Source organism: Notamacropus eugenii, chromosome X, assembly GCF_028372415.1.
Source record: "Notamacropus eugenii isolate mMacEug1 chromosome X, mMacEug1.pri_v2, whole genome shotgun sequence".
NCBI classification, from domain to species: Eukaryota; Metazoa; Chordata; class Mammalia; order Diprotodontia; family Macropodidae; genus Notamacropus; species Notamacropus eugenii.
The window spans coordinates 99,598,359-99,624,127 of NC_092879.1; the positions used below are offsets into that span (position 1 = coordinate 99,598,359).

General features: G+C 47.6%; 1 protein-coding gene across 4 annotated transcripts in view; it reads left to right on the forward strand.

Moving 5' to 3' along the window:
* The window catches only part of NHSL2 (NHS like 2), a 187,293-nt gene that overhangs the window by 129,880 nt on the left and 31,644 nt on the right, over nt 1-25,769 (forward strand). The window contains exon 1 of one of the 4 annotated variants that reach the window (XM_072626316.1): nt 21,461-23,277. The exons of the other annotated variants lie outside the window; for them this stretch is intronic. The gene's annotated coding sequence lies outside the window, so the exon portion shown is untranslated. Of the gene's footprint in view, nt 1-21,460; nt 23,278-25,769 lie in introns of those variants that run through there. 4 annotated transcript variants of the gene reach the window in all.

The following is a 25,769-nucleotide window of genomic DNA, read 5'->3' on the forward strand; positions in this document are numbered from 1 at the left end:
TTTGCAAGGTTGCTAGGGCTTGGGGTAGAGAAGGTCGAGCAGAGAAGCACTCTCTATTGGTCCTTCTCTGCCCTCCGAGCCCTTGTCTCGCTCCCTGTTATTGTTTGGAGGAGCTTGCTTCATTTCAGGACTGGCTGGGCCCATACTGAGGCTTCCTCAGGACTCATCCATCAAATATTTGTCTTTATTTATTTTTAAATAATGTGCATTGCTGCCTTTGTTTTGACATCACAATCATTCCTCAGCTTATCAAGCACACACACAACATACCCCCTTGTAAGGAAAAAAAACAGTTAGAAAAACGAAATGATCTGAAGACAAACTGACAGCCTCTGCAGTATTTCACTCCCCTCCTGCTTCCCCACCCACCCACCATGGTCCCTCAGCTCTCTCCCAAAGGGAACAAGGTTTGTTTTGTTTCGTTATCACTTTCCTGGGACCAAGAGTATCAAGAAGCATTTTAGGGGATAACAGAGACAGGTCCAACAAGGCTTGTTCTCCAGGAGCTTATACTCTTCTGGAGCTAGAATGACACTCAAGGACTCTCCTGGCTTCCCTTCTCTCCCCAAAGGTCAGGTCCCAGCCTCCTTTGGGTGGGTGGGGCAACCCTTCTCCTTAATACTGCCAAGCCAGGACCTCCCCAACCCGCCTCCAGGCTGTGCTACAAACTTTTGTGGTTTGTTGCGCCATTACAAAAGCAAAGTCCCTCACCACATTTCGCTATTGAAACCAGGGTGTGAGGAGAGGGGAAATGTCCCCTCCTCTCCTTCCTTCTTGTGGTCACCTGAATGTTCAAGGGGGAAGGGGGAAAGGGGAGGGGGAGGGACAGGATCACATTATTTGCTACCAGAGGCTGCTGTGGATAGAGAGCTAGACCTGGAGCCCTGAAGACTCATCTTTGTGAATTCAAATCCAGCCTCAGACACTTCCCAACCCAGTGTCCCTATGCAAGTCACTTAATCCTCTTTGCCTCAATTTTCTCATTTGCAAAATGAGCTGGAAAGGAAAATGGCAAACCACTAGTGTATCTTTGCCAAGAAAACCCCAAATGGAACCAAAGAGTTGGATGGGACAGAAGGAAAAAGAAGAGGCTGTGTGCTGAGGAGGTGAAGGTGAACACATGGGGACATTTGGAATTCAGCCAAAGGATCCACCAACAAAGATTTCATGCACAGAAGTGAGAGAGTTTTATTCCTTCCTTATGCAGCCAAAGTCAGTGGGAAACTCAGACATCTCCTATACTCCCTTAAGCCTGTAGTCACTGATGTGCATCAATTCAGGCCTCACTGAGCTGCCAGATCATACAATGAAGACTTTGGAGTCTTGTAAAATGGAAATATTGGGAGATTTTAACAGCTCCAACTTGAGTGGAAAGAAGACTGGGCTAGGAGGAGGGGTCAGAGGGCAGCCAGGAGATTTGGACTCCTGTCTGGGCCCTGTCCCTAAATGCTATGTGACCGTGGGCATGTGTCACAACCCTCTCTGAGCCTGTTTCCTCATCAGTAAAACTGGAAGGTGGATTAGAGGATTTGGGGGAATCCCATCCAGCGCTGACATTATATGTTTTCTAGTCTAAAGTCCCCACCAGCTTTGGTACTCTGGATGTTCTAAAGTCTGTCCCATCCAATGCGCCAGTAATATCAAGCTAGATGACAGGTAGGATCTGAACAGACTGAAGCTAATGAGGTGGAGCTGTTTAGGGATAAATGTCCTTCCATCTCAAATATTTGATGTTCTAAGGTCCCTCCCAGTTCTATAGTTCTATGTTCTGTCTGTTGTAAGGTCTCTCCCATCTCTGAAATCATCTGATCTCTACATTCTAAGGACCCTTCAAGCATTTTATTTTTAAGGTCCTTTCTAGCTTTAGCATTCTATGTTCTAAATTCCCTTCTAGCTCTGGTATTTTATAATCTATGTATGTTCTAAGGTTCCTTCCATCTCTGACATTTCACATTCTATATTCCAAGGTCCCTCTCAGCTGTGACATCTATGCTATCTATATGTTCCAAGGTCCCCTTCAGCTCTGACTTTCTGTGTCCTAAGGTCTTTTCAATCTCTGACTTTCCAGGTTCCAAGGTCCTTCCCAGCTCCAATATTCTATGTTCTATGTCCTATGTCCAAAGTAAGGCCCTGTCCTGCTCAAACTTTCTCAGTTCTAAGGTCCCTTTGGCTCTCTGATTTGAACTCCAACACCACGTTGCCAGAAGGCTTAAATATCACTTAGCAGGGGAATAGGTTGTCAGGGAGCTGACAGTTCAAAGGCTTCAGTGCTAAGCTCTCTTAGGGAAGCAGATGCCCTGTAGTGGCTAGGCTCAACTTGCCTCAGGCCAGCTGCCCTGGGGAAGTGCCCAGGCTGGCCTACATTCTGCAGGAAAAAGGTGACCCAGATTAGCCTTGTGCCACATATATCAGCCAGCTAAGGAATAAGCTGATTCTGTTTTGGCTTCCAGGAACTGGCTGGCCCTTAGGCTTAGATGAGACATCAGCATCCTGGCACAATGCCAGCCTGGGTCTGGAGTCTGAGGATTTGCTTTCTGTGTGACCTTAGGCGAGTCATTTCCTTTCTCTGGGCCTCAGGTTCCTCAGCTCTAAAATGGGGTATCTGAGGCTTCAGCCAGAGCTAGAACTATTCTTAACCTAGTGGGAGGTGGGTGGTAGGGAGAGGGGTAGGGCAGAGCAGAGGACAGTCTAATTGGGACTAGATACTCACCAGGGAGTGGCAGCTTTTGGGCTGGTGAAGATGAGGTTGGGGGATAGTGACCATAAGAGAGAAGAAAGATGCCTGCTGGCACCATGGGGCATGGTAGTTATGGCTCAAGGGTGGTCTTTGGGATGCCTGCACTTCTGAGGAGAAGTAAGCAACTCACTTCAGACACTTGTAGTAGACAGCCCCATAGACTCCCAAGATACAGGTCCCCCAGATGGTATCTCTACCCCAGACTTGATGAATTCTTAGTCTACTGTGTAGAGAGATTTTTAACCAGGATGCCAGATCTGGAAAGACCCTTGAAGACTACCCAGTCCAACTCCATCATTAGACATGTAAGGATTTGGAGGCCCAGAGAAGACAAAGGCACTTGTTCCAGATCACCGGGATGGGAAGGGGCAGAGCTAGGACCCAAAGCCAGACCTCATGTGGCCTGTTTCCCCTTAGAATGTCCCTCCCCTAGTGCTCAGTCTATGCCACCAGGCTCTGGCATGCCCTTACAATCCCTACCTATCAGTGTGGGAGGAGGGGGGTCTCTAAGGATTACTATATTTCACAGTTGGGGGGGGGGGGGTGGAAATCTGGTCACCCAGAGCTGCTAATTTCTAGAGAGAGGCCGTGTCATGTTAAGTGTGCTGGACTTGCAATCCAAAAGACCTAGGTTTGAATCCTGTGTCTGTCACTTAGGAGCCCTGTGACTCTGGGCTTCAATTTTCTTATGTGGAAAATTAGAGTGAGCAGACCCAGTTGTGGGGTTTGAATGAGATCCCGTATTTGGAGCTGGAAGGGCCTGGAGTTGGCCTGTCAGTCAGCCTCCACTTACCATAGTTGAGGAAACAGGCCAAGAGGGAGTGAAGTCACCTGTTCACAGTCACATAGACCAGAAGGGACCAAGCAGGGACCCCAATAATGTATGTACAGACACTGGCAAACCTTTAAGTGCTCTGGGACTGCCTGGCAACATTGGCAGATGTAACTGGGCCTGAGCTGCCTGGATCCCCACTAAGTTATTTCCCCCCCATAGGCACAGCTAGCACACAAGCGCGTGCACACAGACACAGAAACACACACACAGACACACACACACAGACACGGAAACACACACACGGATAGACACAGACACACACACACACTCTCACAGACACAGACAGACACACAAACACACTCACACACACACTGACACACACACAGACACACAAACACACACACATTCTCACACACACAGACACACACACAGACACACACAGACACACACACAGTCACACACACATGCACTCACACACACACTCACACACACAGACACAAACACACACACAGAAACACACACACGGATAGACACAGACACACACACTCTCACAGACACACACTCACACACAGACACAAACACACACACAAAGACACACACAGACATTCACACACACACTCACACACACTCAGACACACAGACACACACAATCACACACAGACACACACAGACACAAAAACACATGCAAACACACAGACACACAAAGACACACACACAGACACACACTCACACAGTCACACACATGCACTCACACACACACAATCACACACACAGACACAAACACACTCATACACACAGACACACACACACAAACACACACAGACACACAATTACACACACAGATGCACATTCACACACGGTCACTCATACACACAGGCCCACACACACACTCACACACAGACACATACACACCAAGACACATACACACAGACACACACACAGACACACTCACACACATAGACACAGACAGACACACATTCACACACACAAGCACACACTCAAACACACAGACACACACAGACATACACACATACATGGACACACACAGACACACACACAGAAAGACACTCACAGACACAGACACACACACACACTCACACACAGACACACACACAAACACACATGCAAAGACACAGAGACATTCACACACACTCACAGACACACAGACAGACACACAGAGACACAAAAACACATGCAAACACACACACAGACACACTCACACACAGACACACGCAGACACACATACTCACACAGTGACACACACGCACTCACACACACAATCACACATAGACACACACAGACACACTCACACACACAGACACACAGTCACACACACACAATCACACACAGACACAAACACTCATACACACAGACACACACACACTCACACACAGACACACAATCACACACACAGATGCACACTCACACACAGTCACTCATACACACCGGCCCACACACACACTCACACACACAGACACACACACACCAAGACACATACACACAGACACACACATAGACACATTCACACACAAAGACACAGACACACATTCACACACTCAAACACACAGACACACACAGACATACACACATACACGGACACACACAGACACACACACAAACACACACAGAAAGACACACAGACACAGACACACACATAGACACAGACACACAAACACACACACAAAGACACACACAGACATTCACACACACTCACACACACAGACACAGACAGACAACACAATCACACATAGACACACAGAGACACAAAAACACACGCAAACACACAGACACACAATCACACACAGAGATGCACACACACACACAGTCACTCATACACACAGGCCCACACACACACTCACACACACAGATACACACACACCAAGACACACTTACACACATAGACACAGACAGACACACATTCACACACACAAGCACACACTCATACACACAGACACACTCACACAAACACACACTCACAAATATGCACTCACACAGACACACACAGAGACAGACACAAAACACACAAACACACTCATACACACAGACACACACACAGACACACTCACACTCACAAACACACAGACACACATATACACATACGCCCACACACGCAGAGACACATACACACAGACACACACACTCACAAACACACACACACATATACACACAGACACACACACAGACACACTCACAAACACACAGACACACATATACACATACGCACACACACGCAGACACACAAAGACACATACACACTCAGACACACACAAACACACACATATACACATATGCACACACACGCAGACACAAAGACACATACACACTCACACATAGACACACACAGATACACACAGATACATACGCACTCACACATACACACACACATACACACACTCACACACACCCAGGCACACACACATACACACTCACACACAGACACTCACACTCACACAGACACAAACACAAACACACACACAGACAAACACAGATGCACAGACACACACACACGGACACACACAGACACACACACTTGCACACACTCACACAGACACAGACACACAGATACACACACTGACAGACACACTCACACGGACACAGACAGACACACACAGACACACACAGACACACATGCACTCACACACAGACACACACAGACAGACACACAAAGACACACAGACACATACTCAAGCACACACAAAGACACAGAGACACACACACACAATCAGACACACACACAGAGACAGACACAAAAACACACAGACACACACAGACAGACACAAACACACTCATACACACAGACACACACACTCACAGACACACAAATATACACATATGGACACACACGCAGACACACAGACACATACACACACATAGACACACACAGACACGCACTCACACATACACACATAGACACACACAGACACAGATACACACAGACACACACACTCACACAGACACAAACACACACAGACACACAGATGCACAGACACGCACACTCACACACACACAGACACTCACACTCACACAGACACAAACACACACAGACACACACGGACACACACACAGACACAGACCCACAGATATACACACTCACACACAGACACACTCACACACACAGACACACACCCAGGCACACACACACAGACACAAACACACAGACACTCACACTCACACACAGACACACATCCACACACACAGACACACACAGACACAGAGACACACCGACACAGACACACACACACAGATGCACACACAATAACACAAACACACAGACGCAGATGCACAGACACACACACACAGACCCACACACTGACACAGACACACAGACCCACACTCACACATACAAACACACACACTCAAACACACACACACACACTCACACACGTAGACACACACACTGACACACTCACACAGACACATACCCACAGACACACACATACACATACACAGACACTCACACACTCACACACAGACACAGCCATGTACACACACAGACACACACACTCACACACAGTCAGACATACAGACACACAGACACATGCACACGGACACACACACACGTAGACACACAGTGACACACTCACACACACACCCATACACACTCACACACATAGACACACACAGACACACAAACACACACAATAACACAAACACACACAGACACAGATGCACAGACACACACTCACACAGACCCACACACTCACACAGACACACAGACCCACACTCACACATACAAACACACACACTCAAACACACACACTCACACACGTAGACACACACTGACACACTCACACAGACACATACCCACACAGAGACACACATACACATACACAGACACACAGACACTCACACACTCACACACAGACACAGCCATGTACACACACAGACACACACACACTCACACACAGTCGGACATACAGACACCCACACTCACACACAGACACACACACTCACCCACACACATATTCACACAGACACCCACTCACCCACCCACATACTCACACACACTCGCACTCACACACGGACACACACACAGACACAGACACACATAGACACACAAACACACTCACAAACACAGACACACAGATAGACACACTCATACACACAGAGACACACACTCACATACTCACAGACACACACAGAGACATACACACAGAGATACTCACACACACAGACAGACATACTCACATACACACTCACACACAGAGACACACACACTCACAGACACAACCATGCACACAGACACACACAGACATACAGACACACACTCACACGCAGACACACACACAGACACACACACACAGACACAAACATACAGACAGAGGCAGACATACACAATCACACACACAGAGACACACATACAGACACACAAACACACACAGACACACAAACACACAGACAAAGACACATGTACACAGACATTCACATACACTCAGATACAGACACACAGACTCACACACTCATACACACACAGACACACACATACACTCTTATACACACATACACACACAGGCACACAAACACACACACACTCACACAGACAGGGACACACACAGACAGACACACACGCTCACACCCAGACACATAGTCACACACCCAGACACACACACAGACACACAAAGACACAGACACACACACACACATAGACACACACTCATACACACAGACACAGACAGACACACAGTCACACACAGACACAGACACACACACTCACACACAGACACGGACACAGATAAACACAGACAGAGACAGACACATACTCATACACACGCAGATACACAGACACACACACACAGACACACACACACAGACACACACAGCCAGACACACACACTGTCAGACACACAGACACACACACACTCACACACAGACACACATACTTATGCACGCATTGACACATACATGCACACTCACAGACACACGCACACTCACACACTCACAGACACACACACAGACACTCACACGCACAATGACACCCTCACAGACATACACGTACACACTCACACACATACACACACAGACATACACACATTCACAGACACACACATACACACTAACACACACACCCAGACACACAGAGACACATACACTCAGACACACACACTCACACACAGACACAGCCATGTACACACACAGACACACACTCACACATGCAGACACACACAGACAGACACTCATGCACACACTAACATATACATGCACACTCACAGACACACAGACACATACAGACACCCACATGCACACTGACACACTCACAGACACACACATACACACTCACGCACACATACACACAGACACTCACTCACACACAGACAGCCATGTACACACACAGATATACACACTCAGACACAGCTATGTACACACACACTGACACACACACTCACACGCAGACACACACACTCACACACGCAGACACATAGACAAACACACACAATGACACACAGACACACACACTCATTCACGCACTGACACATACATGCACACTCAGACAGACACACACAGATACTCACAAGCACACTCACACAGTCACAGACACACACAGACACACACTCACACACACACTCACACAGACACAGCCATGTACACAGACACACACACACACTTACACACACAGACACTGACACACACACAGACCCACACAGACACTCACACGCACACTCACACAGTCACAGACACACACATACACACACAGACACACACTCACACACACACTCACACAGACACAGCCATGTACACAGACACACACACACACTTACACACACAGACACTGACACACACACACAGACCCACACAGACACTCACACGCACACTCACACAGTCACAGACACCCACGTACACACACTCACACACACAGACACTCACACGCACACTGACAATCACCGACACACACATACACACACACAGACACACACTCACACACTCACAGACACAACCATGTACACAGACACACACACTTACATACACACAGACACACTCACATACACTGACACACACTCACACACACACACACACACACACACACACCACACACGCCTGGTCCTGGAGCTATTCTAATGTGCCCTCAGTTGTCTGCATTTGTTGTTCCCCTGTCACCAAGGACACAGGCCCCTGTGCCCCACCCCCAAGATCTGCAGGCCACTTCTAAGTCAAGAGAGGCACTGCCAGGTACTTGCCCAGTTCAACACCCAGTCCCATTAGTGTATCAAATCAAAACCAAAATAATTCCCCGTTGATATGGAAACAAGTCAAATTATTTTAAGAAAAAAAAAAGCCAGTCCCTATTAAGTCTTGTTGTTATGGCAACAGGGATTATAAAAGTAACTTAACTGAGGAGGCAGCTTGGGGGCGGGGTGGGAGGAGTGGAGGTTGACCCTAGCTTGGAGAGTCCTGAAACACAAGCTGAGCTCACATCCTCCCCATTTCTGCAAGCCTGGAGTACAAGGCCCTGGGTAGCAAGAGGTGGGGGAAGGGAGAGCCAGGGTAGCCTGTGTAAGATGCCCTCACTTTGTGGATGTACTCCAGGCTCCTTGAGGCTCAGTGCAGAGAGGGCTTCCCACATGGAGGTCCTCCTGGGCTTGTCTCTGGCTCTGCTGTGGCTCACTCCTGCCAGGCCAGGGCCACATCAGGGAAGTAAAGGCAGGGCCAACTTCTGCCCCACTCCCCCACCCCTGCTGCCACAGGCTGAGAGGAGATTCCCCAGGACCTGGGACCTTCAGCAGGAGTTGGGGTACTGTGAGGGCAGAGCTTGGCGAATCTGAGGGCCATTCTTGGCGTTTCATCTTCCATGCTCACCCAAGTCCTCATGGGCATGGGTTGGGGAGTCGCTACCCAGTGATCTGGATTTTCTTCAGAGGCCTTGAAATTTGTTATCCGTTTGCCCAAAACAAACAAAAAGAATCCCATGGCAACCAAGTGACCATGAAATGAATGTACCCACTGCTGGCTTTTACCCTTTTCCTTTCCATTACAAAGCCATCCATCATCAGCCAGACATCTGGTCCTTAACTAGCTCTTTGGACGAGTCACTTAAGTGCTCTGAGCCTCAACGGCTTCCTTTCTAGAAGGACGGTGGTTCGAGGACACTGGTAAGCTGGACTAGGATCCAGAGGCAAGCAGTGAGAGTGGGGAAGGGCCCAGAGTCCATATGTAAGGAATGAGGGGCTGAAGGAACTCAATGGGGATGTGAGAGAGGGAAGAGCCATTAGATGTGTTCTCTTGAGCTCCACGGGGCTAAACCAGGGCCATGAGGGAGTCTCGCAGATGGCCCCTTTGGGCTGGATGTTAGCAAGGCTAGCAGTCCAAGGATGGGGTGGCCCTCCTCTTGCCTTGGAGGTCTCTGAGCATCTTGTCAGCTTCAAGAGAGCAGGGATCCCCTTGGTGGGTGGGGTAGACTATGCTGTGCTAGGTCTGGGCAAGCAAATAAGATGTATCTTCCCTAAATGAAGCACAAGATAAACATACACACAATCAATATGGAGAAGAAGGTGGTGCCTGAAAGAAGTGAGGAGGCAGAGATGTGGAGACAAATGGATCAGAGTGTGAGAGCTGGAAGGATAGGTTGGGGCCAGGCTGTGAAGTTATTTAAAAGCTAAACAGAAGCATTTCTATTTTATCCTAGAGGTAATAGGGAGCCACTGAAGTTTATTGTGTAGGGGAGGGACCTTGTCAGATCTATGCTTAAGGACAATCACTCTGGCAGCAGTGATGGAGCACATGTAGGGACCAGAGTAGGGTCCCTACAGAGTATGAAAAAGGGAGAGCATTCAGTAAGTTGTTGCAGCAATTGAGGTGTGAGGTGATCAGGGCCTGAGCTAAGACCATAATCTGGTGAGCAGAGAAGGGGTTGGATGCTGACGAGGCAGAGATAGCAAGATTGGCAAATGATGGGCTATGTGGAATGAGGGACAATGACAAAGTTATGGACCTCAGAGACTGGAAGGACAGTTGTGCTTTTGACAGAAATTCACAAGTTGGGGAGAGGGGTAGGTCTGGTAGGTTCTGCTCTGTATAGGCTGAGTTTGAGATGTCTCCAGGACAGTTGGTTTGAACCGTCCACTGGGCAGCTGATGATGCAGGATCAAAGCTGGGGAGAGACATGTAGATCTGGGGGTCATCTGCATAAAGATGGGAGCCAAGGGGACCACTATGTGAAACAGGCTAGAGGAAGAAGAGCCCTGAGGGATCCGTATGGTTATAGGGTGTGATCAGGATGAGGAGACTGAGAGGGAGCTGTCAGAGAGGGAGGAGGAAGGTGTCCCATAAGCCTACAGAGAAGAATGTCTCAAGGGGGAGAGGGTGAGCCACAGTGTTCAAGGCTGCCAAGAGGGAGGTCAAGAATGAGGACTGAGAAAAACCCCTTGGATTTGACAATAAGAGATCATAGGTAATTTTGGAGAGAGAGCAGTTTCAGTCCTAAGGGATGAGCTTGAAAACCAGATTGTAAAGGACTGGGGAGTGAGAGAAGAGGCAGTGAAGGCAGTGAGCGTTGACAGCTTTCTCTAAGAGTTTGTCCAAGAAAGGGAGGTGAGAATTCAAGTTCTTTTTGATTCCTCTGCACCTCTGCAATGCTGAGGACCTTTCCCTCCTTGATACCCTCTCCTCTCCAGCTTTTCAGGACTCCCCCCTTCCTGGTTCTCCTCCTCCCTCTCTGACCGCCCCATCTCAGTCTCCTCCAGATTTCCCTCTAACTGTAGGGGTCCCTGGGCTCTGGCCTGGGCCCTCTGCTCCTTCCCCTTTAGCCTACCTCACACAGAGACCTCCTCAGCTCCCCTGGATTGAATGACCATCTCTCTCGAGGCAGAGGATTCTCTCATCTCCCTTTCCTGCCCCAGCCTCCCCACTGACCTCTCATCTCACACCTCCATCCACCTCCTAGACCTCTCCACCTGGATGTCCAGTGGGCGTCTGAAACTCCATGACTGTCAAGTCCCTCAGGCTCACAACCTAAGCGTCATCTTCTTTCCTCTGTGGCGCTCCTACCCTGGTGGAGGACCTCGTCTCCTCACACCTGGGCCACAGTATGAGCTGCTGGGGGGTGGGAGTTTATGGTGGGGGGGCCTTCCTGCCTCAGGCCTCTCCCCACTCCAACCCATCCTCTGTTCAGCCACCAGAGTAATTTCCTAACATTCAGAGCTGATCATGTCACTCCCCTCACCTAATAAACCCCAGTGGCTCCCTAGCACCATGTCACTGTCCAGCTCCAGGCACTTCCTAGCTGTGTGAGCTAGGGCAAGTCACTTAACTTCTATGTGCCTCTGTTTCCTCAACTGTAAAATATGGATTACAAACACCCTACCATGAAGGGTGAGAAAATATTTATCCAGCACTTGGCACAGTACTGGCACACAGTAGGTAGTACATAAATGCGTATTTCCTTTCCCTTACTGCTTCCTGGTCAGTAATCTTCAGTGACTCCCCATCACTTTCAGGATCAAATGCAAAATCATCTTCGGGGTATTCCAAACCCTCCACAGCCTGGCCCCTCTGGCCTTCCCACCTGATTCTCTTCCATCCAGTGGCTTCCTGGTAGTCCCCCAGGCCTGGGACACTCTCCCTCCTCTGACCTCCGGGCCTCCTTCCTCAAAACCTGCCCCACCCCCTTCCTTCCAGGGCCTCCCCTCTGGCCATAGATTCCTGTTGGCACCTATTTGTAGATTGCTTCAAGGCCCCTGTCTCGCCTCTTTCAGGATTCCTAGTGCTTAGCACGCTGCCTGACACATTAATAAAGTTTTATTGACTGACTGAAAAGCAAACCTTTATTAAGCGCTGAGCTCTAGGGCCACAAAGAAAAATAACAACCAGCCTGTGTCCTCAGCTCTGTTCTAAAGATCTAGAGCAGCTTGGAAATTCAAATTCTTATGGGCCTCTCTCTGCAGACGGTCTACATTCATGTTCAGGAGGCAGGTGGGTGGCACCACAGTGCACCGAGTACTAGACCTGGCTCCAGACCCAGGAAGACCTGAGTTCAGCTGTGTGACCCTGGTCAAGTCACTTATCCCTACCTGCCTCAGTTTCTTATCTGTAAAATGAGGATAATAACAGCACCTACTTCCCAGGGTTGTTGTGAGGATAAAATAAGATAAATTTCTATCAGGTCCATGGTGGATTCTATAGAAATGCTTATTCCCTTGCACCCTCCCTTTCTGGGATCCCTGTCAGCTCTGAGGCCTGATGTTCCGTGTTCTGAGACCTCTTCCAGCTCTGGCATTGTCCATTCCATGTTTTAAGGTCCCTTCTGCCTCTGACATTCCATGAGTCTGAGTAATGTTTCGAAGACTACAGGGCCCTGTCCTTATTCCAAAACAGCCTGTTTCCTCCCTGAGCAAGCTGGGCAGTCTCGTTGGTGAGCTGCCCTGGATATGGAAGCAGGAGGTCTCCCTGTTGCTTCCTCTGTCATTGGATTTCCTGGAAGCTTGGACTCAGAAAACTGGAGCTGAGTTCAGCTCAGTTTTTAAACAACCTTCTTGTGTCTGGACTATCCCTGGAACCCAGTATCTTTGGAAGCCTTCTCTGCTCCCATCTGTCTAGGATCCTGAGCCTAAGGGAAAGTTTGCATTTGCCTCTGGGGCAGTTAATTATATGACCCCCTGAGGTCCAATTAGCTGGTGATGCTGAGGAAGTGAAGTCTCCAGCCTTTGTTCTGAAGCAGATGAGAGTTCCTGACCACCCAGGACTGCCAGATTCACTTCTGGGGCCTTTCCATGTTTGGGGTGGTTGGAGGGAGCGAGCAGACTTGCAAGCCAAGGGTGGCTTAAAGGGGATTCCTTAGTAAAGGAGTCAATGTGACTTCTGTGTTGGCTCTGTCCTTCCCTTTGACATGTTCTGTACTCTCTGTTCTAAGGGCCCTTCCTTCTGTGATAGTCTCTATTCTCTGTTTTGAAGCTTTTACCAGCTCTCAGGGCCCTTACTAGCCTTCTGTTTTTTAAGCTTTTCTAGCTCTGATACCCTGTGTTCTATGCCTAGAACCCAGTCATAAGTCTTGTCTGTCATTAACTGTGAGGCCTTGGCAAAGTCGCTTAAACTTTCTGAGCCTCAGACAGGGGTGTGCTGGAGCTGGCTCCCCAGAGAGTTAATCGTTTACAGAAATCCGCAAACACTACAGAAAACTGCTTGTCTAGACTAAAGAAAGTGTCAGTGATGCAGATTAAATTTAAGTGTGTTGTGAGCAGTAAGGTAGAAGGTCCATTCCCTCTAGCTGGAGCAGTGGATAGAGCACCAGGGCAGGAGTCAGGAGGACCTGAGTTCAAATCTCACTTCAGACACTTGACACTCACTAGCTGTGTGACCTTGGGCAAGTCACTTAACCCCAATTGCCTCATCCTGGGCCATCTCCAGTCATCCTGAGGAATATCTGGTCACTGGATCCAGATGGATCTGGAGGAGAAGTGAGGCTGGTGACCTGCCCAGCCCTCCCTCACTCCAAACAAAGTCAAGTGCAAGTCATGTCATCATTTCTCTGATGGCATGGTCTTCTTCGGCAACAAAGGACAAACACATACACTCTTACCCCCAACCCTGGGTGAGTTTGGATCTCCCTGGGTTGGTGGGTGGAAGGAGTTGCCACATAAAGCCTGGATGGGTGGGGGAGTAAGAACTCTTTGATCTTCCTCCCTGGGGCAGCCTTAGGCTCAGATGAGGTAACCAAGCTCTTAAGTATTTGATAACTGACAAGGGGAGAGCCAACGGCCCTGACATCTCCTGTGATTGCCAGGGATCCGTTAATCCAGATAGAAGGTTTTGGTTTTGGGGGGTTGGGGAGGAGGGGATGGGGTTAAGTGACTCGCCCAGGGTCACACAGCTAGTAAGTGTCTGAGGTCAGGTTTGAACTCAGGTCCTCCTGACTCCAGGCCCAGCACTCCTGCTGACCCTCAGATAGAAGTTTTTAACTCTAATGACGTTATCTGATGGCACAATAAGAGTACCCTGCCCTTAGTTAAGGACATAAAATCCCTGAAAGTTCAAATTTGGATCCTTTCTCCTTCCCAAGGCTATGCTTGGACCATTCATACCTGTCTCACATGCACCACTTGTTTTTTCTCCAAGGTCATCCATTTTGGCTTCACAGGATTCCTGTCTCCACCTCTCATTCTGGCTGCTGTCCATGTTAATCAGCCTCCCTCATTCCACTTTGTGGCCCCTAACCCACGCACTTCCTCCAGCCACCTATGTGAGGCCCTGGGTCCAGCCTTATTGCAGCTGTTCCGGAGGCTGGTGCCCTCCAGGCTCTGACTCCTGGAAATCTACTGTGGCCTTCTTTAACCCAGAACTGGAGAGAGTTCTTGAGGCTGAGCAGCCTAGATATAATCTAGGACTTCTCACTTCCTGTGTGGTATATTTCTTCCGGTAAACCCCAATGTCCTGGCTTACTTTTTAAACAGAAGCTTTTTCTTGCTGACTCATGTTCAGCTGGTGACACATTATGACCTCCACATCGTTTTCTAAAGTGGACACACACACCACACACAGTAGAAGCTATAGGAGTAACTCTGTAAGTGTGTATATATAGGTATAGGTATAGACATCTCTCCAGAGTTACTTCCTTCTTTACTATTATAATAATAATAACTGACATTTCTCCATCACTTTAAAGTTTGCAGGTCACTTTCTGTACATTCATTTGAGCCTCATATCTACTCTGTGAGGTAGATGCTACAGGGATTATTGTCCCGTTTAACAGGAGGAAACTGAGGCTCGTAGAGTTTAAAATTACTTTTCATAGTCACACAACTGCCAAGTGTCAGGGGAATCTGAACTCAGCATCCTACTCTACAGCTGACCCAGACTCAGGGTGGTCTGATACGAAGAGTAATGGTCCAGTCAGGAGACCTGAATGCAAGTTCTTGTTCTTCTGCTTCCTGCCTCTGTGGCCTTGGACTAATCATTTTCTTTCTCAGGACCTCAGCTTACACCTTTAGAAAATAAGAGATTTGGGCTAGATGATCCCTAAGGGTCTTCTAGATACTAAGGTCAGTAAAAGCATTTAAGACATGATATAACACAAGTAACAAGGAAAAGAATCAAACAGTAAAAACCTTTTCTGTGCCCAGACCCAATCCTCTACACCTCCAAGGGAATGAAAATTTAATTCTCCTCCAGTCCTTCTACACAGAATCGTTCCTGACATAATTGGCAAAGGTGCACTCAGTGTGAGAGTCAGACTTTTAGAAATGGTTGGACCTTTCTCTTGGGGTCTTTTTGGGAGTCCTTCTGGGTAGGCTGAAAAGTAAGCTGACAGCTTTCTCAGTGTGCATCTTTGTCTCTCTCCGTCTCTGTGTCTGTCTCTCTCTGTGTGTCTCTGTCTCTCTCTGTCTCTCTTTGTCTGTCTCTGTCTCTGCATCTCTCTGTCTCCCCCTAACCAGAGTCATACTCCCTGATTCCTTCCTATCTTCTTAGCCGTCACTGCCTTTGCAGCCCTGTTCTCTTAACCTGCCGCCTTCTAGACCCTGCTAAGCCTCCCGGACAGCTCAGGCATTGTTGGAAATGGAGTCCTACGCAGATGTTCTTTCCATGTACAAAGGGGGAGATGGTGCCTACGCACCAGCCTCCCACAGCTTTTCCAAGGGAAGCACTTTCGGAGCCCCCAAGGCACCAGAGAGCTGCTGCCCCTGTCATCAGGCTACAGGTGTCCCCCCAGGCCCACAGTGCCTTACTCAGCTTCACCACCCCAGCATTGTAGATGGGGAACTGAGGGGACCTTCAGAAGCCATCCTGATCAGAGCTTTCATTGGACAGAGAAGGAAACTGAGGCCCAAGGAGGGGAGGGAAGGGACTTAGTCAAGGTCACATGGCTAGCGAGTGTCTACAGAGGAATTTGAACCCAGGTTTCCTGGGACTCTTTTCTGCCCTTTGCCTTGGTGAAGAAGAGGTAGCCATTGGAAAAGCTCAGTTCTGCTTCTTTTTAATGAGTTTTTTAGACCTACTACTGCTGTCAACAAATGACTTTGACAGATTGAAAGGCAGCAGCATTTGGCATTTTGTCCTGGGGTGTCCCAATTGGAGCCTGGCCAGGTGGACTGCTTTAGGCCAAGCAATGGTGGTAATGTCAACCAGCATCAGTTTGGGGAGCCAATGGGGAGAACCTCAACTAAGAGACAGGTAATAGCAAAGGAGATGAACCAGCTGGGACTTAGAGCAGAGCAGATAAAGAAAGCAGCCACTGGTTGTACAGGAAAGAGCAGACTCTACTTGAGAAGGGCCCTCAGAGGCCACCTAATCCAGCTCCCTCATTTTACGGAAGAAGAAACTGAGGCTAACCCTAGATCTTGCCTGGGCTGCTCATTCTGGGCCCAGAACAGGAAGCTGCCATTTCTATAAACATTTCTTGAAAGAGGAACCACAAGCACTCTCCTTCCTGTTCCACCCAACCCCTGCCCCCTGTCACCCCCACTTCCTCACCCTCTAGCATCTTCCAGGGTGGCCCCTGGCTCCACTCACTGGCTGGCTCTGGAGCAATGGCCCTGTCCCTTTTTAGAGAGGAGGCTATTTCAGGTTCAGCCTAGGAGGTCGTTGGCCCAACCATGGACAGCAGTGGAAGGTACCAAGTAGTGTCAGTTAGCCTAGGCCTGTAGGATCCAGAGCTCTCCCCTTAGAAGCAGCCTGGAGGTCCTGCAGTGGATAGAGCGCTCAGCCTGAAGTCTGGAAGACCTGAGTCAAAATCTGACCTCAGACATTTATTAGCTATTTGACCCTGGATAAGTCATGTCACCTCTGTTTGCCTTAGTCTGCCAGAGAAAGAAATGGCAAGCCATTCCAGTATCTCTACCAAGAAGACCTCATGGCTAATAGTGGTGTTCATAGTGCATGGGGTCATGAAGGGTCAGATACCACCCAATGACTGAACAACAACAAGGAGCATTGAGGAGACATTGGGTGGGAGAGGGCAATTGTGAATTCAGGCAGGCCTGGTGGGATCCCAGGAAGCCTTGGAGAGCCACTGTTCTTCATGTGCTGCTAAGATAGGCCAGGATTCAGCTTTTTTTTTTTTAAGATGAATATATTTATTAGATTTCTTTTTTTTTTATTTAACTTTTAACATTTATTTTAACAAAATTTTGGGTTCCAAATTTTCTCCCCTTTTGTCCCCCCCCCCCAAAACACCAAGCATTCTAATTGCCCCTATCACCAATCTGCTCTCTCTTCTATCATCCCTCTCTGCCCTTGTCTCCATCTTCTCTTTTGTCCTGTAGGGCCTAATAACTTTCTATACCCCTTTACCTGTATTTCTTATCTCCTAGTGGCAAGAACAGTACTCGACAGTTGTTCCTAAGACTTTGAGTTCCAACTTCTTTACCTCCCTCCCTCCCCACCCCTTCCTTTTGGAAGGCAGGCAATTCAATATAGGCCAAATCTGTGTAGTTTTGCAAATGACTTCCATAATAGTCGTGTTGTATAAGACTAACTATATTTCCCTCCATCCTATCCTGTCCCCCATTACTTCTATTCTCTCTTTTGAACCTGTCCCTCCCCATGAGTGTCGACCTCAAATTGCACCCTCCTCCCCATGCCCTCCCTTCCATCATCCTCCCCACCCTGCTTATCCCCTTATCCCCCAGTTTCCTGTATTGTAAGATAGGTTTTCATACCAAAATGAGTGTGCATTTTATTCCTTCCTTTAGTGGAATGTGATGAGAGTAAACTTCATGTTTTTCTCTCACCTCCCCTCTTTATCCCTCCACTAATAAGTCTTTTGCTTGCCTCTTTTATGAGAGATAATTTGCCCCATTGCATTTCTCCCTTTCTCCTCCCAATATATTTCTCTCTCACTGCTTGATTTCATTTTTTTAAGATATGATCCCATCCTCTTCAATTCACTCTGTGCACTCTGTCTCTATGTGTGTGTGTGTGTGCATGTGCATGTGTGTGTGTGTGTAATCCTACCCAGTACCCAGATACTGAAAAGTTTCAAGAGTTACAAATATTGTCTTTCCCTGTAGGAATGTAAACAGTTCAACTTTAGTGAGTCCCTTATGACTTCTCCTTGCTGTTCACCTTTTCATGGTTCTCTTCATTATTTTTTTTATTAATTTATTTAACTTTTAACATTCATTTTCACAAAATTTTGGGTTCCACATTTTCTCCCCTTTTGTCCCCTCCCCCCATCCCAGAACACCAAGCGTTCTAATTGCCCCTGTCTGCCAATCTGCCCTCCCTCCCTCCCCACCCCTTCCCTTTGGAAGGCAAGCAATTCAACATAGGCCAGATCTGTGTAGTTTTGCAAATGACTTCCATAATAGTAGTGTTGTGTAAGAACTAATTATATTTCCCTCCATCCTATCCTGTCCCCCATTACTTCTGTTCTCTCTTTTGATCCTGTCCCTCCCCATGAGTGTTGACCTCAAATTGCTCCCTCCTCCCCGTGCCCTCCCTTCCATCATCCCCCCCACCCTGCTTATCCGCTTATCCCCCACTTTCCTGTATTGTAAGATAGGTTTTCATACCAAAATGAGTGTGCATTTTATTCCTTCCTTTAGTGGAATGTGATGAGTAAACTTCATGTTTTTCTCTCACCTCTCCTCTTTATCCCTCCACTAAAAAGTCTTTTGCTTGCCTCTTTTATGAGAGATAATTTGCCCCATTCCATTTCTCCCTTTCTCCTCCCAATATATTTCTTTCTCACTGCTTGACTTCATTTTTTTTTTAAGATATGATCCCCTCCTCTTCAGTTCACTCTGTGCACTCTGTCTCTATGTGTGTGTGTGTGTGTGCGTATGCATGTGTGTGTGTGTTATCCCACCCCGTACCCAGATGCTGAATAGTTTCAAGAGTTACAAATATTGTCTTTCCATGTAGGAATGTAAACAGTTCGACTTTTGCAAAGTCCCTATGACTTCTCTTTGCTATTTACTTTTTCATGCTTCTCTTCATTCTTGTGTTTGAAAGTCAAATTTTCTTTTCAGCTCTGGTCTTTTCAACAAGAATGCTTGAAAGTCCTCTATTTCATTGAAAGACCAATTTTTCCCCTGAAGTATTATATTCAGTTTTGCTGGGTAGGTGATTCTTGGTTTTAGTCCTAGTTCCTTTGACTTCTGGAATATCCTATTCCATGCCCTTTGATTCCTTAATGTAGAGGCTGCTAGATCTTGTGTTATCCTGATTGTATTTCCACAATACTTGAATTGTTTCTTTCTAGCTGCTTGCAATATTTTCTCCTTGACCAGGGAACTCTGGAATTTGGCCACAGTGTTCCTAGGAGTTTCTCTTTTTGGATCTCTTTCAGGCGGTGTTCTGTGGATTCCTTGAATACTTATTTTGCCCTCTGGTTCTAGATATCAGGGCAGTTTTCCTTGATAATTTCATGAAAGATGATGTCTAGGCTCTTTTTCTGATCATGGCTTTCAGGTAGTCCCATAATTTTAAAATTGTCTCTCCTGGATCTATTTTCCAGGTCAGTTGTTTTTCCAATGAGATATTTCACATTATCTTCCATTTTTCCATTCTTCTGGCTTTGTTCTGTGATTTCTTGCTTTCTCATAAAGTCCTTAGACTCCATCTGTGCCATTCTAATTTTGAAAGAACTATTTTCTTCAGTGAGCTTTTGAACCTCCTTTTCCATTTGGCTAATTCTGCTTTTGAAAGCATTCTTCTCCTCATTGGCTTTTTGAACCTCTTTTGCCAGTTGAGTTAGCCTATTTTTCAAGGTGTTATTTTCTTCAGCATTTTTTTGGGTCTCCTTTAGCAGGATGCTGACCTGCTGTTCATGCTTTGACTGCATGTCTCTCATTTCTCTTCCCAGCTTTTCCTCCACCTCTCTAACTTGATTTTCAAAATCCTTTTTGAGCTCTTCCATGGCCTGAGCCCATTGAGTGGGCTGGGATACAGAAGCCTTGACTTCTGTGTCTTTCCCTGATGGTAAGCATTGTTCTTCCTCATCAGAAAGGAAGGGAGGAAATGCCTGTTCACCAAGAAAGTAACCTTCTATAGTCTTATTTCTTTTCCCTTTTCTGGGCATTTTCCCCGCCAGTGACTTGGCTTCTGAATATTCTCTTCATACCCACTTCGCCTCCAGATCCTCCCAGCCAGAGCTTGGGGTCTGAGATTCAAATGCTGCTTCCCAGCCTCAGGGCTTTGGGCCAGGGCAGGGCTGCTATTCAGTGTGAGATCAAGTTCAGCTGCTCAGGTTGGGGCAGAGCTGCCTCACGGGCTCAGTTCCCTCAGGGGGTTTATGCAGAGACCTTCAACAATGGATCCAGGCTCCAGCCTGCTTGGGGAGCCCCGGTCTGCTCCCGCCTCAGCCACTGCCTCCCAAGGGGGCCTGGGCTATGGGGGCACCCCACTCCCCTCTCAACCCGCCAAAGAGACCCTCTCACCCCGCCAAAGAGACCCTCTCACCAACCCCAATCACCTGTGGGTGGAGGGACCTGCACGGCCGCTGGAGATCCCGTCCCTGAAGCCTGCTTGGATCCGCTCCTCTCGGTGCCGCAGCCAAGGCAGGGCTGGGCTCGGCTCCACGTCCGCAGTTTGATGGACCTTTTGCAAGAGGTTTGCAGGGCTCTCTGGAACAGAAATCTCCTCCACTCCACTGTTCTGTGGCCTCTGCTACTCCAGAATTCGCCAGGAGTTCTTTTTTACAGATGTTCTATAGGCTGTGGGTTCGGAGCTATGCGTATGTGTGTCTTTCTACTCCACCATCTTGGCTCCGCCCCCCTCCCCCCCCAGGATCCAGCTTTTTGGAGGAGCCCCATTGGGGCAACATGAAATCAGGCCAATTGTCATAGGGGCCTTCCCCTACCCACTCACTGTAGGCCCAGTAGCTCTTTCTGAGGACTTCACTCCTTCTAAAGGTTCTCTTCCCCACTCTCGGCCACATTCCTAGCATCTGCTCAGTTTACTATCCCCTTCTCTAATATTTGAGAGGAAAGGCCCATGAGAGAGAAGGAAGGGAACCATAGGACCATAGAGCTAGAAGAGCCTTTGGAGATCACCTAGTGCACCATCTCACTTGACAGAGGAGGAAACTGAGGCAGCCCAAGACCACACAGGTAGTGACTGGCAGAGCTCAGATTCAAATCCAGGGACTTGAATGCCAGATTTAATCATCTTTGCATCACACCATGCTGGCTACCTTTGTTTCCTGGCATTGTCTCCCACCAGTCACTGAAGGCTTTTCAGAATTTGACTTTAGACTTGAAATGAGACTTCAATTCCCATGTTTACTCTTATTAGTTAATTAATGACCTTCCTAGCTGGATTCCTGTGGCAACTAACTTAATTTACGAACTGTCCCCATTCCACGGTTTGAAGTGGTGGTGTCCTTTACAACAGAATAGCAACTCATTTGAAAATGGATTTTAGCTGGTGCAACAAAGGGACCCAAAGGGCCAGATCTACTCCATGCAGAGCCCCAAGCTCCTTGGGGCCTTCCCAGAATGCCTCTGTGTGACAGGGAAGATGGAGCACCTCCATCAAGAGTCCAAGATAGGAGGCAGCATTCTTGGAGCCTGGACTTTCCTGTGGAAGCACTTGGATTCCTCCTGCTCTCTGCCAAGATCCACAGAAGCTCCTCCTGCCTTGCTAGAGTCACCCTAGTCCTCCCATCCTGGGCAACATGAGGACAGCCTGCTCGGCCTGCGTCTCCCCATCACTGGCTCTGCTACTCATAACATGTGGAGTTCATATGGGATTTGTGATGCCTTGTTTGCCACTGATTGTGCTCCTTCTCTCCCAGGGCGGTAATGGTATCTAAAAGATCTACTTCTAATGGTATCTCTAATATTGACTAAGGGTGGTTACGAGCCTCAAATAAGATAATGTGTGAAACATGCTATATGTAAGTATACACACACACACATCTATGTAGAGACGTCAGTTAGTAATTGTACAAAGGTAGCTTCACCTCATGCCTGCCCTACCTACCTCAAAGAATTGTTTTCAGGGTATTGACACTACCATTAATTAATTGGCCTAGATTATTCTAGAGGTGAACTGATTGGTCCATGGCAACACAGCTGCTTGGAATGTAACTGGATTCTTCTGACCCAGGAATAAAACTGGAATGAAAAGAACTCGCTGGATTTGGAGTCAGAAAAGGCCTGAGTTCAAATCTCCCCTCCAACACTTATTAGTGCTATGACCTGGGCAAGGGATGTCACTTCCTTTATAAAATGGGAATAATACCCTCTATAGAAGGAAGGTTATTGGGGTTCTACGTGCTTTGCTCATTTCAAATCACTATTGAAGTGCCAGCATTTACTATCTCCATAGTGTCACATAAATATGAACCCCAGGGGAAATCGCAGCTTGCTCAGCAAACGTGGGTTGTAGCCGAATGCTGACTGTGTGTCCTCGGCCTCAGCTAACTGTAGCACTTCGCTAATTGGGTTACCTCTCAGCTTGGCGTTGCACAGCACCACCTAGTGGCCGTACCACCCCTCTGGCGTCCCAGCTGGTCCCTTCCTCAAAACCCACCCACTCTCCACTGTAGTAGATTCCCCAGGGGCTTCTGAACAATTTCATTTGTTTTGATCTAACCCTAACTTCTCCGTGCTTGAGCTCCAGGGAGGACTTTGCAAAAGGGTGAAAACCTGGATGCAAAACCTAGGCAGCCGGAAGAAAGTAGAGTCCAACATTGAAAGAGAAGTTTTCTGACTTTACCACTTGTCAGCAGCTTTCCTAGACCAGGGATCCCCACCCCAGACCCAAAGTCCCCTGCCAGATGTTGCCCTCACTAGGTAGCCCTTTGAAGCCAGAGCTCTGGTAACTGTTACTCCTCGCTGACACTCAGCACAGCCACATTGATGGTCAAAGCTAGAAGGTACAGAGGAAGAAACTGAGAGCCAGAGGAAGGAAGAAATTTTGGATCATATGATGTCTGAGTTTAAAGGGCCCTAAGAGACCATTTAGTCCAACTCGCTTATTTTACCTAAGAGTAAACTGAGGCCCACAGAAGGAAAGAGACTTACTGAAGGTCACACAATGAGTTGGTAGCAGAACTGGGATGACGCTCCAGACCCTCTGACTCTCAATTCAGGAGATGCCCTCAAAAGTGCAAAATGGAAAACCCAGGCACAAGGCAGTTATCGCATATCCATTCTGTGTTAGCAGGTCAAGGGCACAGGGGAAATAGAGAGCTATGTTCTAGGAGACTAACTCAGTTTCCAACAGGTGCTAAGACGGGAACTCTTTCCTCCCAGAGAGGAAATGGACACATGCTAGCCCTGTCTCCCCCTGGCAAATGTCCATCCTTCAAGGTCAAGCTCAAATACTCCTTGTTCCACAAAGCTTCTCCTGGTTACCCCACCCCTACCCCCAGCCACCCAAGCAGGTGTGAGGGAACATGGGTATCAGCTATTTCACAGTTCAGCATGTCCTGCATTTTTCTGACTCACTGTTTTATCTCTACCACTAGACAATAAGCATTTTGATGCCAAAGACCATATTGCCTTGAAAAAGATTTTTTAAAAATGATTTGTTATTCTGAACTCAGTATATTATTCTGAACTTATAAGAGGCAGCTGGTAGTACAGTGGAGGGGGCCCTGGGCCTGGAATCAGGAAGAACTGCATTCAAATCCAACATCAGACACTTATTAACTGTGTGACTCTGAGCAAGTCACTTAATCTTTGTCTGCCTCAGTTTCCTCATCTGTAAAATGGGAATAATAATAGCACCTACTTCTCAGGGTTGTCGTGAAGATCAAATGAGAGCATATTTGTAAAAAACATCTAGCACACGGTAGGTGCTACATACACGCTTATTTATTCCCTTCCCCTTAATAAACATGAACATTGAGCAGTTAATAGGGATAGGGATTGGACCCATGATTTCACTGCCACAGTGGAAGGCAACACTTTTCTTTGTATCCTGCCTGGCACATAGTAAGTGCCTAATGAATACTTACTGACTGACTGCCCTCTGAAACTTAGAATCTTAGAGAGTTGACTAGAGCACAGAAAACTTAAGTGACTTGCCCAGGGTCACACAGCCAATAGGTGTCAGACACAGGACTTTAATCCAGGTCTTCTGGCCTCTAAGGCTGGCTCACTATCTACTATGCCACACTGCCTCCTATGAGCAATTCTTATTTCTACAATTCTTCAGGTCTGTCCTTCTTGCTATAAGAGTGTTTTGTGGTTGTCTTCATATAGTCGCTATGTGTTTCTTGGTAGGCAAACCCCCAAATCTTGAATATATTGTGGCTGTTTTGAATGTATCCTTTTTCTGGCTCTTCCTGTTGGGTTTTGCAGGCCTGTATACAGAAAAGCTGATGATCTATGGAGTTTTATTTGGTATCTGCTACTTTACTGAAGCTATTAATTCTTT